Raw genomic sequence first — 19,659 nt, 5'->3', positions numbered from 1 at the left:
ACAAGTTCTTGGAATGTATTGGAGACCATTTTTAATTTTAGAAGGTGGAGAAAGCTACTGGGGTGAGAGGCTGTTCTAGATTTGATCTTGACAACTATGGAGGAACTGAGTGAGAATTAGAAAGTGGAAGGCAGCTTGGGTGAAAGTGATCCCGAAATGACAGAGTTCATGATTCTATGGAATGGTAGGAGGGAGAACGGAAAAATGAAGACAATGGATTTCAAGAAGGCAGACTTCAGCAAACTCAGAGTTAGTAGGTAAGATCCCATGGGAAACAAATCTAAGAGGAAAAATAATTGAAGACAGTTGGCTGTTTTTTGGAGACATTTATTAAGGGCACAAGAGCAAACTATCCCTCTGCGTAGGAAAGATAGGAAGTATGGCTTACCCAGGAGGTCTTCAATGATCTAAAACTCAAAAAAGAGCCCTACAAAAAGGGGAAACTAGGTCAAATTACAAAGGATGACTATAAACAAGTATATAGGGATAAACTTAGAAAGGCCAAAGCACAAAACGAGATCAAACTAGCTAGAGACATAAAAGGGTAACAAGAAAACATTCTACAAATACATTAGAAGTAAGAGGAAGACCAAGGACAGGGTAGGCCCATTACTCAATGAAGGGAGAAAAACAATAACAGAAAAATGTGGAAATGGCAGAGGTGCTTAATGACTTCTTTGTTTCAGTTTTCACCAAGAAGGTCGGTGATGATTGGACATCTAACATAGTGAATGCCAATGAAAATGAGGTAGGATCAGGGGCTAAAATAGGGAAAGAACAAGTTAAAAATTACTTAGAGAAGTTAGATGTTTTCAAGTCACCAGGGCGTGATGAAATGCATCCTAGAATACTCAAGGAGCTGACTAAGGAGATATCTGAGCCATTAGCGATTATCTTTGAAAAGTCATGGAAGACGGGAGAGATTCCAGAAGATTAGAAAAGGGCAAATACAGTGTCAATCGATTAAAAAGTGAAATAAGGACAACCTGGGGAATTACAGACCAGTCAGCTTAATTTCTGTACCCAGAAAGATAATGGAGCAAATAATTAAGCAATCAGTTTGCGAACATCTAGAAGATAATAAGGTGATAAGTAACAGCAGGGATTTGTTAAACAAATCATGTCAAACCAACCTGATAGCTTTCTTTGACAGGGGAACAAGCCTTGTGGATAGGGAATAAATGGTAGATGTGGTATATCTTGACTTTAGTAAATTTTTTGATACTCTTTTGCATGACCTCCTCATAAACTAGGGAAATGCAACCTAGATGGAGCTACTATAAGGTGGATGCATAACTGGTTGGAAAACCGTTCCCAGAGAGTAGTTATCAGTTCCCAGTCATGCTGGAAGGGCATAACGAGTGGGATCCCACAGGGATTGGTTCTGGGTCCGGTTCAGTTAAATATCTTCATCAGTAATTTAGATAATGGCATAGAGAGTACATTTGTAAAGTTTGCAGATGATACCAAGCTGGGAGGGATTGCAAGTGCTTTGGAGGATAGGATTATAATTTAAAATGATCTGGATAAACTGGAGAAATGATCTGAAGTAAACAGGATGAAATTCAATAAGGACAAATGCAAAGTATTCCACTTAGGGAGGAACAGTGAGTTGCACACATACAAAATGGGAAATGACTGCCTAGGAAGAAGTACTGAGGAAAGAGATCTGGGAGTCATAGTGGACCACAATCTAAATATGAGTCAACAGTGTAACAAGGTTGCAAAAAAAGCTAACATCATTCTGAAATGCATTAGCAGGAGTGTTGTAAGCAAGACACGAGAAGTAATTCTTCTGCTTTACTCTGTGCTGATTAGGCCTTAACTGGAGTATTGTATCTGGTTCTTGGTGCCACATTTTAGGAAAGATGTGGATAAATTGGAGAAAGTCCAGAGAAGAGGAACAAAAATCTTTAAAGGTGTAGAAAACATGACTACCAGGGAGGACTGAAAAAATTAGGTTTGTTTAGTCTTGAAAAAGAAGACTGAGGGGACACGATAACAGTTTTCAGGTACATAAAAGATTACAAGGAGGAGGGAGAAAAATTATTGTTCTTAACCTCTGAGGATAGGACAAGAAGCAATCGGCTTAAATTGCAGCAAGGGGGATTTAGGTTGGATGTTAGGAAAAACTTCCTGACTGTCAGCATGGTTTAACACTGGAATAAATTGCCCAGGGAGGTTGTGGAATTTCCATCATTGGAGATTTTTAAGAGTGGGTTAGACAAACACCTGTCAGGGATGATCTAGATAATACTTCGTCCTGTCATGAGTGCAGAGGATGGGACTAGATGACCTCTCGAGGTCCCTTCCAGTCCTATGATTCTATGAAAGTTTTTAGGTTTCATAAGGCTTTGTGTGACCAGTTTCAGAGGAGTTCTAAGCCGTGGTCCATTCTTGGAATTCTGGGAGACCTTAGAATTTGTGCACATTTTCTCTGCTTGTTTTTGGTTTGGGCTCTCCGGGTACTAATATATATAATTTCTGAAGTATTACTGGGACACAGTTCAGTATTAGTTAAATATTGCTCTTTTACATTTGATAGTGGAGCACAGATCCGTTCACCACTACATCACTGGTTAAATGCAGTGTGGGTCAATGAGTAAAATTTGCCCACTGCTGGTTCTTTGGTGGTAACATAACTGGCAGTCTCAGCAGAGACCAGGAATTGAATGGGATGAAATTTAGCTGTCTGTTCACTTCAGCAAGCAGGAAGATCCTATCCAGATGGTGGTTTGGAGTGTGCAAGGCTGAAATTTGACATGCCCACCATCCATGCTGTGGTTTTCCTGTGAATAAACAGAGGGTTTCATTCTCCAGAGTTTACTGTGCAATCGATTCTGCAAGCATTAGTTCATTTAGGCCTTGATCCTGCCCAGACACTGAGTGTTTTAGTCATGATCTGCTAAAGCACATGCTTAAACTTAAGCTCTGGGAAGTGCCATAAAAAATAAGCACAAGGTTAAGTACTTTGCTGAACTGGGTCCAGAGTGCTGAGCACCTTACAAAATATGCTTGTGATGGGGTCTGTTTACCCCGCACTAGCCCAGACAGAGTTAAGCCCATGGTATTGACAGCATAAGTCGCGCCTTCCTGGCAAGACTGGGCATGCTCCAAGTGCTCTAGTAGTATAAAGGGAAGGAGACCAGCTCATTCTGGGCTGGAAGCTGCCGGGGAAGGACCTGTCTGGGAAGCTCCTGCGGAGGGCCAGCCACAACCTCTGACTGCGCCAGGAATCGAAACCATCCATGGCCCACCTGCACCTCGGCATCTGGAGGAATCCCTGTAGACAACTGGCCCTGCCAAGCACAGACGACCTGACATCTCATGGGAAACCCCAACAGAGACTCTGGTAGGAAGTGACTCAGGGAGGGTGATAGAGTAGTACCTCCCACCTGGGGAAACTCAGTGTGTTTTGGTAGAACCCCCCTGCTGAGTCAGTGGCAAGCCGCTACGCCACTGTTAGGGCCTGGGTCGGGGCCTGGTGGAGTCAGGTGGGCCTGGGCCCCCCCTACCAGGGCTGCCACACCCCATAAAGAGCGCCCCAGTGCTATAGACTCTGGCCACTAGGCCATGCTGCCTTACATCAAAGGGCTACTTTATGGACTCTGGCCGTTAGGCCCTGCTGCCATGCATCAGTGGGCAGCTCTGTAGACTCTGGCTGCTAGGCCACATTACCCTGCACCAAAGGGTGGTGCTACAGACTCTGGCCACTAGGCCATGCTGCCCTTCACAGAAGGGGTGCTTTATAGACTGTGACGGATAGGCCACGCTGCCCTGACCCTAGGGGCGTGGACCGTCACAATGCTCTTAAATGCTGGGAGAAAAAAGTACAGGGTGGTTTCCATTTAAGACGTAACACAGTCTTTCTATATTGATTGCAGTACAGCAAAATGCTGCAGTTACCTCAAAAACCCCGGGAGAGTCAGTCATCGCTGAATTCTTAATAGTGTCTGCTGTATTACTTTACTATGATTAGCCTAGTGACATATTCTATAGCTTTCAGGCAATCTCTTTGAAATAGATTTCCATTTTAAAAAATATAATGCCATGACCATACTAAGGGGTGAATTATCAAGTTCAGAAGTCAGGAATATCTTCACTGGCATGTCTTTTACATATAACTTTGCACAGGCAAGTTTTTGCAAAATCTAATTCAGGCATAAAGCATTTTAGTGTAAAATACTATTTGCATCAAATGGACCCTGTCTCTGGTTTCTGTGTCTTATCAGAAGTACTCTAGATGTATTTGTGTGCATTCAAGGGAGCTTTACGTGTCTAGAGGAGTTTGATCAGCTGATCAGAAAACCTACTATTGTACAGGGGTCTTTGGAGCCTTGCATCAGAATAAATCATGAGCCAAACTCAGTCAGCCCTGTAAACTGCGTTACCCAGGATTTACCCCATGTAACCGTCAGAAGATTCTAGCCCTTTAGGGATACATCAGCCAATCTGTCTCTCTCCTTCCCTGCCTCTAGTTGCACCCTGCCATGTTCCCCATTCCCATTGACTCCCATGCCTAGCGTTGCTCCCCAGGCACTTTGTCCAGTCTTAATGACCCGCCCTCTCAAGCCCTTTGTCCCTGTGTCTTTGCCAGCCATTCCTGGTCACCCGACACACACACACATCAACTCCCAGTTTGTTTCCTTCTTGTCCCATCAACTGCCTCCAGTCCTGGCCTTCCCCTTATGCTTCTTGTCCCAATCTACTTTGTCCATTTACCCCCAGGTCATTCTCATGTCCCTTTTGCATTTGAATCAAGCTCCTGAGTGCTGTCTGGGTGCCAGCCTGAAGGTATTTAGAGCACAGGAAAGAGAATCTCCCTTTTTACAGTTCCAGGGCTTGGCCCTGGCATGGCCCACAGCAGCCGAAACCAGCAATTTCAGGGAAAGTCCCACTTAGCTCTAGGCTGGAGCATGCTCAGTGCAGATAGAATCTTCAGGGTTTGTAATTTAAACTCTAGAAAGTCTCTACTGAGAGCAGGCTGAAATTTTTCAAAGGTTTATAACTTGACCAAATTTGAGCAAATATTCACAGGAACAGCAAAAAGCACCCCCCATCCTCCCCCAATTTCAAGTCCCTGTTCCAAACCATTCAGGCACTAGACGGTTTCAAAGAAATATTGGCCAGAATTTTTTTAGTGTGGGCAAAACCTGTATCTCGCTAACCTCATTCTAGGAAACAGCTGAACCATTTTGGCTGAAATTTTGCAACTAAAAAAAATATTCATCTGAAGCAGGCAATCAGCATGGAAAATTTCAACCCAAGCAGTTAAGTGTTGGCAAAGTTATTTGTAGCTGAATAGCATTTTATAATGGCGTTGGGCCATCTTGATAGGGAGTGCTACAAGCCCCATTTACAGCACTTACACCCAGGCCTAAAGTGTACAAGATTCATTGGGAAAAGTACAATCTGCATGAAAAATGGACTAGTCAGTTTTCAACATTAAAATTTTTTGTTTAAATGAGTTATGTTGCATAAAAAAAAAGAAACCTGACTTCACTGAACTGTGACAGCAGATGTTCAGTGCACATTAGTGTGCAATGAAAGTTAAATTTGGCAAGGTCTTTGTTTTCTTACTTCTATGAAAAGAATTGATTGGTATATTTATTATTCTAATTACACAATTGGTTGGATTGGATGTAGGCTGTAGCTGATTAAGAGTTATGACTCTGTCCTGAAATACAGTCCAGCATAAAGTGCCAGCTTCTATTTTCCTTTCCAATGCAAAACATGTTTTCTTTTCCACACCCAGCTTGGTTTTATTTAATAATAATGAGGCAGTCACACCTGTAGTAGATTAGAATTGATTGTGTGATATTCATATTTTGCTGGACCCTCCTGTGGCACTATTATTTCATGAATTTCTCTACATTATCTGTCATGCATTATCACTGGGTTTTGCAAACACCTGTAGCATTAGTTTTTCCTACATGTCTGGCAATATGAGGCTTTTTAGAATTTGCATGGTTAAAATTGACCAAAAAAGGTAGATTTAAAAAGTACATCTTAATATACGCGTATTTGGTTAACCAATGATAAGGGGGGAAGACTGCAGTGTGGATGTTTTTCCATGGGAAAAAGATACATTTTTAAGCAGTTAAATAGATTGAGACAATCACAGATTCTGTGAGTTTTTAGTTTTTTTAAAAAAATTGTTTTTTTGTGAATCGAAGGCACATGAAAGAAGTTATATTAGCTTGTTTGGTGTTTAAAAGGCCCTGACCCAAAGCCCATTGGAGTGAATTAAAAAGACTCTCATTAAGTTCAGTGGGTTTTGCATCAGTCCCTAAAACTGTGTTATAAATCAGAGATAAAATAAAATAGGGGGCAGTTCTGTTTTTAACATTGTACCCAGAAGTACTGCACTGTATGATCTTGGAGAATGTACTTTAAGGAATAATGACAAATTAAGTTGATTGTATTTGCTGGCCCCATTGATAAGTCTGTGGGGCAAAGTAGCTATGCGTGAGTTTGGATGTACTTGATGTAAAATTGAATTTGATCAACTGGGGATAAGTAACTATTCGCTCCTCCTCTTCATGCAATTGGAACACCTGATAACCAGTGGAAGTGGTGTGGTTCTTCTGTGTGAGGGAAATATGGTGTGTGGAGAGTCCATAGACCTGTGTGCCTTGATATCTCTACTAGAGCGTCCATGGACAGGGATTTGTAGGATGGCTAAGGAAGGGGATCTGGTGGTCTGAGACTAGGTCTAGAAACCAGAAATAACTGCGTGTTAATCCCAGCTTTGACACTAACCCCTCCTGCAACCTTCGAAAAACCTCATAGGCTCAAATATTCAAAAGCACACCCATGTATGTGTCTATTTTGTGCAAACAGGGCAGATGCATGCAAGTGCTTCAAGGTGGGATTGCACATTTCCATGCCTATGTGCTGTGAAACGTACACTTCTTAAGGCCCGGACTTTAATATCTCTGCCTTCGGTTCCTTCTCTGTTTTTTAGAGAAGATAATTATAGTTAAAATATTGTATCTCCACTGCATTATGTGAGGCTTTGTTAGCTAATGTTTAAAGATGAAAGGCATCCGAGATCATCTGTGGTGGTGGTGGTGGTGGTGGTGGTGGTGGTGGTAAATAATAAAATTATGAATGCACTGTTGGAGCAATGAAAGCCAAACGTGTAATACATGAACATTTGGAGAGTATATTAAGTTTTAGAACTAATAATTTTTAAGCATGTCCCTTAAATTTAAATATCATCTACCAACTTATTAATTTATGAATGTGTGACAGGTTGGACTCCTTGGGATGCCACCTGATGTGCTGAGATACCACTGAGTCTGCCTGTTCTGCCAGCATGAGCCCCCTTTAATCTGTCTTGCTGAGCCAGGCTCTTAAAACCTCCTCTAAAACACACACAGAGGCAGGGCCACATCCAGCTGCAGATCAGCTCTTGGAAGACTGAGCTTCTGCGACTTGATTTAGCACTCAGAAGTCCACCTCCCTTGGACTGCAGATTGAAAGATATAATATGAAATTTGCCCCTTTCCTCAATTTGGAGAGGTGTGCACACTTCTTGCCTCCGCTCCTGTTAGAAATGACAGAAATTGGGTTTAATAATAAACAAAACAAATTTTATTAGCTATAAAAGGCAGATTTTAAGTAGTAAAATGGGTAACAAACAGAACAAAGCAGATTACAAAGCAAATGAAATCAAACACACAAAATAAGCTAGTTTCACAAAAGAAATTGGTTACAAATAGTTTTTCTCTCCATAGATATTATTGCAGGCAAGTTGCAAAATTTCTGTGGTTCAGAGGACCAGTTATATTCCTTTTCAAACTGGATTCCTGTCTGTCTGGACTCCCCCCTTGCCTTTAGTTTTTCTTCGTGGGCAGACAGGCCATGGAGAGGAGGTGTCCTGTTTGCCTTCCTCTCCATCCTTAAATAGGATTTACATAAGGCAGGAATCCTTTTTTTCCCCAAACTTGACCCTCCTTCCCTTACAGTGGAAAGTCACAAGAAGTCCCAGGTAATATTTTAGTATCAGGTGACAAGCCCACCTGACTCTGTAGGATCACAGCATCCATGAGCCAGTAGCAGTATGGAGTGTCCAGAGGAAGGCCAAGATTTTCACACCTGTTGCCCTCACTGATGGGCCATCCACCCATAGGCACCAACTACTTCTGGCGCTGGTGGGTGCTCGACCCCCGTCTACCCCCAGTCCCGGCCCGACTCCACCCCTGCCATGCCCTCTCCTGCCCCTTTCCCCAAAGTCCCCACCCCCACTCTGCCCCCTCCCTTCCCCTATTCCGACTCCTTCTCCAAATCCCCGCCCCGGCCTCGCCTCCTCCCCTGAGCATGCCATGTTCTGACTCCTCTCCCTCCCTCCCAGAGCTTGCTAGAGGTGTTTGGCACCGGCAAGTGCTGAGAGGGAAGGGGGAGGAGCGGGGACGCGGCACACTCAGGGGAGGAGGCGGAGGAGGAGGTGAGGTGTGACGGGGAGTTTGGCTAACAGTGGGTGCAGAGCACCCACCAATTTTTCTCCCCGGAGCACCCACAGAGTCAGCGCCTATGCATCCACCCTGTCTGGCTTTTCCATTGTTGTACCTGAAGTGTTAGCAGTGAGCATCACCCAAAGTAGCACAGTTGAAATACAGATACATAGTCAATATTCGTAACTTCAGATATAGGAATGATATAGGCATACAAATTGGATAATTGCATTCAGTAAACCATAACTTTCCAATGATATCTCACATGAGCCATCTGGCATAAAGTAGATCTCAGTTATGTCCCATTCAAATCATAAGCATATTTTCATAAATAATATGGAATGACACATCACAGAATGCTTTCATACCTCATGCATGAAAAATAGTGTAAAGACCCCGTCAAGTGAATTTCACTCCAGTGCAGAATAAGGATTTATGCAAAACTTCAGCCCACTTATAGCCTTCAGCAGAACCTTAAATGGAGAGAGGGCTCTAACTGTACATATGCCTTGTGTTGACCCTCCATACTCAGATGAATTTCACCCATAATGATGAATTTCCATCAGAGAATAAATTTAAGCAGCTACTGAATAACAGCCAGTATCTTTCTACCTACCCTGACTGAGTTAATTGGGGGAGATTTCATCTGGAAAAAAATCTACAACAGAATCATATGCTGTTATTCTTAATAGTACTCACAAAGACCAAATCTACAACCTCAGGACATTGATATTACAATACATTGGAAAGAACTATTTTCACTTTTCTTATGTATATCATATATAATGAGTATCTGGAATGTTTCCACACTGCTGAGCCACCTGTAGCAAAGTAGATATAGTTCATTTTATCTTGATTTCAGAGCTGTAAGACTTGTCTTCTGGGACTTCAAAACTTAACAGTAAACCAAACAACACCCTTCACTGCACTGAATTTCCTTTACTTCATCTTCATACCAAAGTTTGACAAAGCTGCATTCTCTGCACTGACATATCTTTACCGGAGAAACTGTTGGTGGTGATGACTGTTATGAAGATTAATCAGTCCTCAGATTATAAAAAGGCAAAAATTAAGGACCTGATGAGAGTGAGAGAGAGAGTCTTTAAGGAAAAGAACAGTCTGATTCCGTAGATGGCTTTGACACAATGAATACAGAAGACTAAGACTTCGTAAAAATGAGATTCAATCAATTCAATTGACCATATGTTCATCCAAGCAGTACATGTCCAATTCATGTAATAGGCTTCATTTTGTCTAGGGCACACAAGAATGAGAGGTTAAATAACGGTCAATTAAAATGCACATTACGACAGTGTTACTTGTGTTATGATCCCGTTCTGCTCTTATGAGCCTTATGAAAGACAAAAGTAGGCGTTCAGCTGGAGACAGGTTGGATGAAGTAATAATGAATGTGTTCATAATAACTTTAAGATTTCTTATGTTGGCAGATGATTAATTAAATGGACTTAAGCAGTTTTTTAATAGTAAATCTCAATTAAAATGATAAACAAAGAAATACATCATGCAGCTTATTATAGAAGTATGTCTTGAAAGAAATTACTTGTATTTGCTTCTTTAAACAATGGTAGGCTAGAGGCTTGAGCTGGGCCCTGCATTCTATTATTGGCTCTGTCAGCGACTCATTCTTTGACCCCAAGCAAGTTACTTCACCGCTATGTGCCTCAGTTTCCCCAACTATGCAATGGTGATGATAACAAGGACTCTTTGGGATGATCTGAGGATTAACTGGTTAATGTTTGGACAGTGCTTTGAACATGCAAATTTCTTTATAAGTGCAAAATATTATTACCATGCGGAAGAAAAATACTGTAGAACAAAGATGAAGAATTTGTTCATTGTTACTCATCTTCTACAAACTGGCTGTTATTTAAAATGTATCATGTGCACAATTCTCCTAAAATCATTCAGGCATGATCTCTGATGCTCTTAGCCCTGTTGAATAGCACTTTACTCCACAAGGGTGGCAGAATCTGGCCCTTACTATCTTTAATAGAAAATGTTGATTAAGTCTCTAGTCTGACTCTGCTAAGAAGAAACCCTGCTCATCCTCATTGCATAGAAGAGCCAGGAAGCAGAGGGGCTGTGTAGGGGCTCTCTGTAACCCCTGCATGCCCTGCTGCCAGACTCCACGGTGACCCAGTGAGCAGGAGCATATATCATAGGAAAGACTGTTTGCTTAGGTTGAGGGAGTTGTATTGTTTTGGCTGCTAGATCTGAGAGTTGTGCTCGCCCACTCACCACTCCTGCTGTGGAATGAGTGGGCTAGACAGTTTGTATGGCATGTGGGAATTTCACTTCTAAAGAACATGTGCATATTTAGGCTTTTTTAAATTATGCAAAGTACATTTTTCATTTTCATTTTAAAATAACACAAAGCCCATGGGATTGTTCAAGCCCTGCAAGGCCCATGTGGTTAAAATTTTTGTAACTCCACATATATAATACCACACACAAAATGCATGCTGTTTCATTCCTCTGTACATGCATAATTACTGCACATACCATACTTACGTGTCACAGTAAGTATGTGTACAAACTATTGGTTTTGTGTGCACAGATCCTGACTGGGGGCATGCAGTCATCATAACTGTGTGGGCCAACTAGGGCTTGAAGCAGTATAAGTCAGAGGCAGATACTTACAATACAAATCCAACTCTGTGAATCTGAATGCAGTAAATCTGGTCAAATGTCATAGCGGTACAGTTTCTAATTAATTGCTTTAAGCCATTTATCATATCAATGATGAAACAAGCAAATCAGATCCCCAGAGACTGCACAATTCCCATTCCTTTCAGTGGGATCACTAATGATTCAGTTTGTGAAGTCCGCGGGCCAGATTCTGCCCTCAAATATGTATATGCAAAAGCCTGTTGATTACAACAGCAGCTGTGCATGCATATTGCAAGGCAGGATTTGACACAGTGGTTATGTCTGCACTGCACTGGGGAAGTGCAATTGCAGAACATATAGGCAAACCCTAGCTAGCTTTGACTGAGCAACCTTGCTAAAAATAGCAGTATAACCACAAGGGGCATAGAATCTAGATTATTAAGGTTGGAAGGGGCCAAGAGATCATCTAATCCAACCCCCTGCTCAAAGCAGGACCAATCCCCAAATGGTCCCCTCAAGGATTGAGCTCACAACCCTGGGTTTAGCAGACCAATGCTCAAACCACTGAGCTATCCCCCCAGGTTAGACAAGTTCAATTCCACCCAGGGCCTAGTTATGTATTTGGGAAGCTAACCTGTCCCACCATGGCTTTGCTGCTATTTTTAGTGAGCTAATTCAGTCAAAGGTAGCTCAGGCATGTCTACACATGCTACCATTGTGTCTCCTGGTTGCAGTGTAGACATACCTCTGATGATGGTGCAAAAGGGCAGTGGAACAAAATGCCACTGGGCTATTTTTTGTGCTACTGAGCTTAGTCCCCATCCCCTCCAGTTTGGATTAAATTTTGCCATAGAATAATAATGCACCCGCACTTCCTGTTTAAGTCACTATGAATTTGCTCATAAATCTTCGGTTAAAATTTTGCCAGCAGACTTTACATTGCAGTAACTGAACAAATCATTGGCAGCAATGGTAACTGTGTAATTCAGGATGATCCTACGTCATTTTCTCAAGATGCAGTAAATGGTGCCTGTGTATTCCAGAACATTCTGGACTACAAAGTGTTTTCTGAAATATAGAATGTGAAATCGAAATCATAGTCTGTTGATTCAGGCAGTTTTTTTCCTATCAGCAAAACAAATGAACAAAACTGTAAACAACCTCACAATATATTGAGGAATGATGATTTGCTGTAATTTCCACATTTCCCCCTTCCCCCATTTGTCTGCAAATGCCAGCCAATTATAAATAACATTTTCCTCAGTTCTAGGTATTCTTTGTGCAGATATAATTGAGCTGTATGTTTTAGGTAGAGATGTCACTGGCACTGAAATTTAATGGACACTTCTACATCAATCCATCTGATTCAGAAGCAAGTCATAGTGCCTGCCTGATACTGGTCACAGAATCCCCCTTTTCTGTCACCAGTGGGAAAAATAAAAGCACTACTTGCAATTATAAATAAATGAAACATAATTGCATTTGAATTTTTGTATCCTGGAAAGGAAGGTGAATAGTGGCCTATTTTTTGCCAGCAGTTTTGCCCTCAGTATATACCCTTCCAAAATTTGGATATTCCTTTCACACCTTTATCCATTGAGATGGAGGCAGATGGGCAACTGAAGACTGGTCCCAATCTGGATTGAGGTCATGGGGTGGGGAGCAGGAGAGCATGTGAGAGTCATACACAGGGTAGAAAAATTCACTACCTTGAGATTGTGAAGTTTGCACCATCCCATACTCTTGGGGGTGGTAGAATTTGATCACCCATATAACAGGCATTTTATGTTCCAATGTAGCACATAACATTTGCACACATTGGGTGATATGTAAGTGCTTAGTGCCTGATTTATGGATTAAGATGGCTTTTTTGCATTAGTAAATTTGTATTTGCATCTGAAATTACATATTGAAATGAAGTGATCCTGCATATTCTGGCCAAATTTAGGAAGCAGTTTGTAAAGTGTCCCTAAAGTGTGCAAAGTGAGCATCTTCTGCTTATCATCTTCGGTCTTAGTCCATTGACTACCCCATGTTAAAAGATAAACCCATGCCTAAATGTTGTGTTGGATCTGGCATTGGTCAAAAACTCTTGCTTTTTTCCATTTTTTCCTCTCATGCTATAAATGCTAATAAAAATCAAATTGGTGGATTTCTCACCCCCTTCAGTAGTCAAAAGTCCCATTGCACTTCTTGCTGGCGACAGGGTTGGCAGTAGACTTGGGTTAATAGTGCAAAAAAAAAAAAAAGTTCAAGTATTCATCTGAATTTTTAAAAGAATTTACTTTGGCCATGATTGCATCCCTTTGGTGTTTGCTTTCTACAAATGTTGGAGCAATCAGGTTTTACTGATGCAGATCAAAGCCAAGATGCCTTTTGTACAGTGCAAATCCAACTGTACAAGTCTTAGAGGAAGAGAGAGAGAAATTTAGAAACCTCTACTAATGATCAGAAATAGCACTTCACAGAAATCAGTGCCCTGATCCTGCAGTGAGCTCTGCATGAAGTCAATGGGGCTCTGTGCAGTTCCCCACAGAGCACATTGCAGAATTGAAGCCTGATATTGTAATTTTAAGATCTGCTACCTCCAGCCCTTCAGCAGAAATGAGCAAAATGTCACATATCCCGTTAGAATGTTTGGAATCTCCAGTTTGGTATAAAGCTGCAGGGGGTGGGAGGGAGATCTGCAAACAGGAGCTAGGCTCCCAGTTGTCACTCAAAGTCATTGCCTGCTGAAAGCCTATCTCTCCTTTGTGCTTTTGAAAAACCTTCCTCTCAGTCTGTTTCCAGCCCTGTGAGATCTCAAATTGTTCACTGCCTTGAATTGATCCTAGACTGCTCACTATGCTCCTCAGAAACTCAGACCATTGTAATTTTAGGGAGTGAAGATTTCATTGTTTTTCCAAAGGCGGTCTGCATGGATTCCTGGCAACCACGTTCCTGGTCCCTAGAATTTGCTTGCTGATTTGTTTTTGCTCCAAATAAGAATACAGTGCACACATGTATGTATTTATATATATGTAAATAAGCTGAAAGTAACAATAGTTTGCCATCAAATAATAACCAAAAGCTTTCTACCCCACGCAGCTAAATTTGCAGCTCCTGCTGTTGTTAACATTAAACTGTTTTTCCCAGGTAGTGGTCATGCAATAAAGAATCTTACTGTTTTCGACACCTCTGACTTTTCTACCAATAAAATGCTCTTATTGTTCTTTTAAAGGAAAGATGTCAAACTGGCTTTGTAGTGTTTAAACAACAGGCTTCTTTGATGGTTTTCTGTTTTCATCACATATATATTATTAAGGCCCAACTTCAGGTGTTGCAGCATATTATTCTGCGGAAATACAGTATTTCCCTTATTTAGCAACCTGTGCTCTGATTTTGGAATGCCACCTAAAATGCTCCAGAGTGATTGTTAGCTTGTGTGCACCATTTTCAGTGTTAAAAAAAGATGTGGCAGTAATGGTAGTTCATTTTCTCAAAGGGACTGATCAACTTTTTAACAAGCTGAAGTTCAGGCAGAATTAAAGTATATGCTTTACAATATAAAATGTGTAAAAGGGAAAGCAGTTTCTGACACCTAGTATAGTATTCATTAAAATTTAATTTGATTTTTTTTAATATCATGTTAAAGTGTTTCCATCTTGGAATGACTGGATTATAGTTAGCATAAATCTGCCATGTACATTGCTGCTTCATTTTTATTAGCTTTTATTTAACATGGTAAAAGGTAATTTATTTGTATTAATGGAATCATTTCCCCCCACCCCTCAGTCTGTAACAGAGCCTCGGCTGAATATTGTACTTGTATAAAAATATTCCGCTGAAAGCCATGAGCTTTCTGCACTTTTCACCTTTTTCCTCGCTACTGTCTGCAATAGTTGTTTTAATTGACTGTTTTGGTGCCTCTGTGCCCTTATAACCTGCTTCACTGCTTCTGAGATTGTCTGTAACACAGAAGATACAGGAGATAAATAGGTAACACCTAACCTTCTGTGTGCTGATCCTTTCTAAAAACCGACGTAGTTTCAAGACAATACTGAGGCCAGCTCTTGTTGGTGTGGGCTCTGGGGATCCACGGCTGCAAGAATTCACCTGCCATTACATGTCCTGTAAGCTTTGAGGCAGAGTATTGCATGCTTTATTCAGCTGGTTATATCTAATTGATGTCCTGATATATCATACACAAATTGAACAGGAACTGATACAAGCCTACCAGATAACCTGTGATAAATTTCAGAATACTTTCTAGTACTGGACTGCACCCATTGTTAACTAACTTTTGGATGGCAACCTTTCAGATTGCCCGGTGCATGAGCTAGGCTACTGTAAACTGTTCAGGAGTGACTGGTACAACTGATGAGCTTTTAGGGTAGTCAAGGCTTCTGCAAGGGAATGAGGAGATTTGAATTCTAATTTGGTTTACTTTCTTGTTGAGAGAGAGAAAATGCATCGATGCTGATACAGAATATTTTACCTCATTCTGATTTATTCTCAATATGGACATGTATGAGCACAAATAATAGGTAGCAGAAGCAGGCTAAGTATTAGGCTCTCCATTTTGCAGAAGGAGCAACTGAGGCAATCCAATTCATAAGTGATGTACTGTAAGGTGATGCAACTAGACCAGGAGTAGGCAACCTATGGCACGCGTGCCAAAGGCGGCACACGAGCTGATTTTCAGTGGCACTCACACTGCCTGGGTCCTAGCCACCGGTCCAGGGGGCTTTGCATTTTAATTTAATTTTAAATGAAGATTCTTAAACATTTTAAAACTCTTATTTAATTTACATACAACAATAGTTTAGTTCTATATTATAGACTTATAGAAAGAGATCTTCTAAAAAGATTAAAATGTATTACCAGCACGCGAAACCTTAAATCAGAGTGAATAAATGAAGACTCGGCACAGCACTTCTGAAAGGTTGCCGACCCCGAATGAGACTCTCTTTTATCTTCTTACCAGTGTGTGTGACTGGGTCATGGCCGAAGTTAGACTCCCTCACATTCTCACTCAGTGGGCCAAATTCTAAGTGAAGGGCGAGGGGAGGGGAGAGGAAAGGGAAGGGGAAATTACACACTGTAAGTGGGTTTGAGTCTAAGTTTCTGCAATGTACAGGTTTGTGGCACAAGAAGGAGGTGGACAGTGGTCATCCTTTAGTATTTACCAAGTTTGCCTTAGATAAGGTTACCTCTGAAGTGATATTGGTATAGGGAATGCTTATAATGATCCAAATACTGAGGTAACATATCTAGTCAAAGCAATTGAAATGTTTGAAGCATGACCCCTGTGTTAGACTACCTCTCAACTCATTTAGACTCATCTCTGAATTTGGCCCATGGGGAGAGAGCCTGTGCCAGAGCTGGGAATTAAACAGAGTTCCTCTGACTCCCAAGCCTGTGTTATAGCTACAAGATCATTCTTCCGCTCCTTAATTCTTCTCCTCCCTAGAGTTTACTACCCAGGCTGTGATATTTGTTTGCCCTGATTCCTGATGAACAAGGTAGTGTTAGCAACTAGTATTGCACACACTCTCACAGACTTGGAAACTGATATCCTGCAGCTTGGGGGCGGGGGGGGGGAGGCGCAGGGGGAGAATAAAGACAGGGAATTAGTGTAACTTTTCACTACCTTTCTAGTAATTGCTGCTGGATCAATGCCTTGTATTAGCAAGACTCTGCTATGAGGCAATTGCAGAAGCAGTATAGAATAGGCACGTCTGTTGGGAATTGACACAGTCCTAGATATAGATAAACTTAGCAGTAGCATAGAAAAAAGGATTACATATCTTTTAATTATAAACCATTGATTATACTTGCAGAAACAGTGTCAAAAATGAATATAATATTTTAACCTCAAAGTATTGTCCTATTTCTATTAAAACAATGGCACTGTTTGTTGTTATAATTAGTAGTAACAGTTGTATTTTTTTTTGGTAACATCTAGAGACACCAACGGAGTTCAGGGTTCCTTTTTGCAAAGCATTGTGAAAACACATAGGAACAGATTTAGAACATTAAAGTGCATAAAAATTGAAATAGACAATTGGTGTAATAGAGTATTGTAAAAGATTGCCCAACTGACCCGGAATCTGGGATGGGTTCTTTTTGTAGTGGCAGCGATATGGATCAAAATAAATAACTACATATTGTGGTTGGATTTAGAGCTCTCCAGGGAATATTTAAATGAAAAAGAAAATTTGTTTTCATTTTTTCCCCCTGCTTAGACAGATTTTCAAAGGGACCTTAACCTTTAATTTGGACTGGCAAAGGTAAAACTGCGAGGTCAAAGTTGGACGCTATTTTGAAAATTTGACACATTAGTATTTGGTAATCAAAAGAACTACATTTAAGGCATAAAGGTGTTGGCAGTGTCCTTTCAGAATTTGTGTAAACGGTGTTAAATGTCCTATAATAGTTTGTTGTCACTGATTATTTTTCTACATTCAGTTTTAACATTTCATTCATATTTTATATTTTCTATTAGCACCAAAGAGAATGACTTTCTGCATCTCACCCTGGTCCCTATTTGGTCCCAGCCCATAGTGATCATATAATAGGTCACAAGTGCCAGTCTACACAAGACTGAAATAATAAGGGTGTGTTAGTTCCAGATTGAGATACTGTAGTAGAGGTTTGTAGAGAAATCTGTGGAGCTTTCGTTTTCATTAATACTGTAATTATCTACACATTTTGCAGAATTAAATTATAAAAATTGCTAAGCGCAGGTGGTGTTTTGAAAAAAATACATGTTACACCTAATATAGGAAATACCGGCACACACATGAGGGAAAAACAGAGTAGAATCCACTTTTGTTGCATATTTGACATTGGAAATAATACACTATTTTAAAAACTTCCTAAAAATAACTTCACCAAACTGCACAACTGTACCAAGACGACTAGTTTTCTGTGAAATTGAAATTACTTACATGTCCATTTCAGTGACTAAGTTCAGAAAATTATCAAATGATGTGTTTTAATCCAATTACGCTCTCAGTAGAGTGAAACTTGCCTTAGACTTAGCATGTATACAGCTAAAGCTTTGGTCCCTGGCATGAATTTTTTATTAAAAACTCAACAGTGTTCAAAGGCCTGTCAAGTTATCAGTTATTACTTTTTTGTAGTCTCAAAGAGAGTCTTCAGAACAGAATTGGGTAGACTTTACAACGTGTTTAGTTATAGGAAATTAAGAAATATCAAAATGTATTTTATATAATTGTGCTAATCATCTTAATTTTTGTAGCATATGTACAGAAATAATTGGGAGTTTTATGAAGCCAAAAAGAGAGAAAATTAATAGTGGAACCAACTAATTTCCTTACATGAAGTTAAAACCATTTTGTTGAGAAACTTTTGCATGGATTGTAAGTTTGGCAGGGAGGTTGCCCTAATAACAGGATGTACCTTTTCCAATCTTTAGGGAAACTGGCCAAACAGGGGCAACTGTGAGCTTCTGAAAAAATCTGAGTTCACACATGCTCTGTAAAGATTTATTAGAGTTTGGCTATTAAAGTCTCCAAAGATTCCATCTGTACTAAGCATGCTGCATTCCCTCAGAGCCCCAATGTGTGACCAGATTGTGCATGTGTCATCCACACAGAGCAACTGAGCGAGAAGTGAAAGTAAGCCGGTACGCCCTGGTATGGTGTACCAGCAAGAGCCGGTGCGTTGTACCAGGGCGACCCAGCTTCCTCAGGTGGCAATTTAAAGGGCCTGGGGCTCCTAGCAGTGCCTGGAGCCCCAGGTTCCTTAAATTGCCACCAGAGCCCTGCTGCCAGAGCCCTGGTGTAGAGGTGCCGGGGCTCCAGGGGTTATTTAAAGGACCGGGGCTCCCTCTGCCTCTACTGCCCTGGGCCCTTTAAATAGCCCCTGGAGTCCCCAGGTGCTGCTGCTACACCGGCAGAGGAGGGAGGGAACTTACCGGTACAGATGGCTCTGACCCCCCCATCCCTGCCCCTTCCACCTGAGGCCCTACCCCTTCCAGGGGCCAGAGTGGCCCCAACCCAGTAAGTCCCTGTTTCTACTTTCACCCCTGAACTGAGCATGCTCCATCCTGGAGCTGTGTCAGGTCTGCTGGCTTTCTCTGCAGTTTCTCCTCCTGTCTGACAGGGGCCACTGTGACAACCTTAATTCTGGCATTTCGTAATTTTTGCTTGCTCAATTTTGCAATCTTAACATTCTTTTAATATCATTTTGTTGGATGTAATATAAATGTATACTTCTTTTTGACTTCTCTATTTTTAGGTCATTTTAAACTATTTTTGCTAGTGTTATATATAACCTTGGCCATTTCTGTGTTTTTAAATCGAAAAGATGTTTTGTCACTTTTGGATTTATGAATCTCCTCCTTCCCACATTTAGTGAAAAAAAGAGCACTTCATTTGCTGGTATTTTTTTGTGTAATACTTTGGTAGATCCAAAATGATACACTTTTGAGATATTCAGACACTTTGGATAATGTACAAAGGCTGTTTTCACACAGATGTATACGGTTTCTAATATTTTTACACTGTGTCACTTACATCATAGGTTTTAGATATCTGAAAGAATTATAATGAACAGGAAC

At 40.9% G+C, this 19,659-nt stretch overlaps 1 protein-coding gene across 2 annotated transcripts in view; it reads left to right on the top strand.

The window, feature by feature from the left end:
- The window catches only part of CDH4 (cadherin 4), a 706,159-nt gene that overhangs the window by 230,525 nt on the left and 455,975 nt on the right, over positions 1-19,659 (top strand). The window lies entirely within an intron of this gene.

Source organism: Chelonoidis abingdonii, chromosome 14 (assembly GCF_003597395.2).
Source record: "Chelonoidis abingdonii isolate Lonesome George chromosome 14, CheloAbing_2.0, whole genome shotgun sequence".
Classification (NCBI taxonomy): Eukaryota; Metazoa; Chordata; order Testudines; family Testudinidae; genus Chelonoidis; species Chelonoidis abingdonii.
Note: the sequence above shows the minus strand (reverse complement) of the source record. Positions and strands in the feature narration are given on the sequence as shown.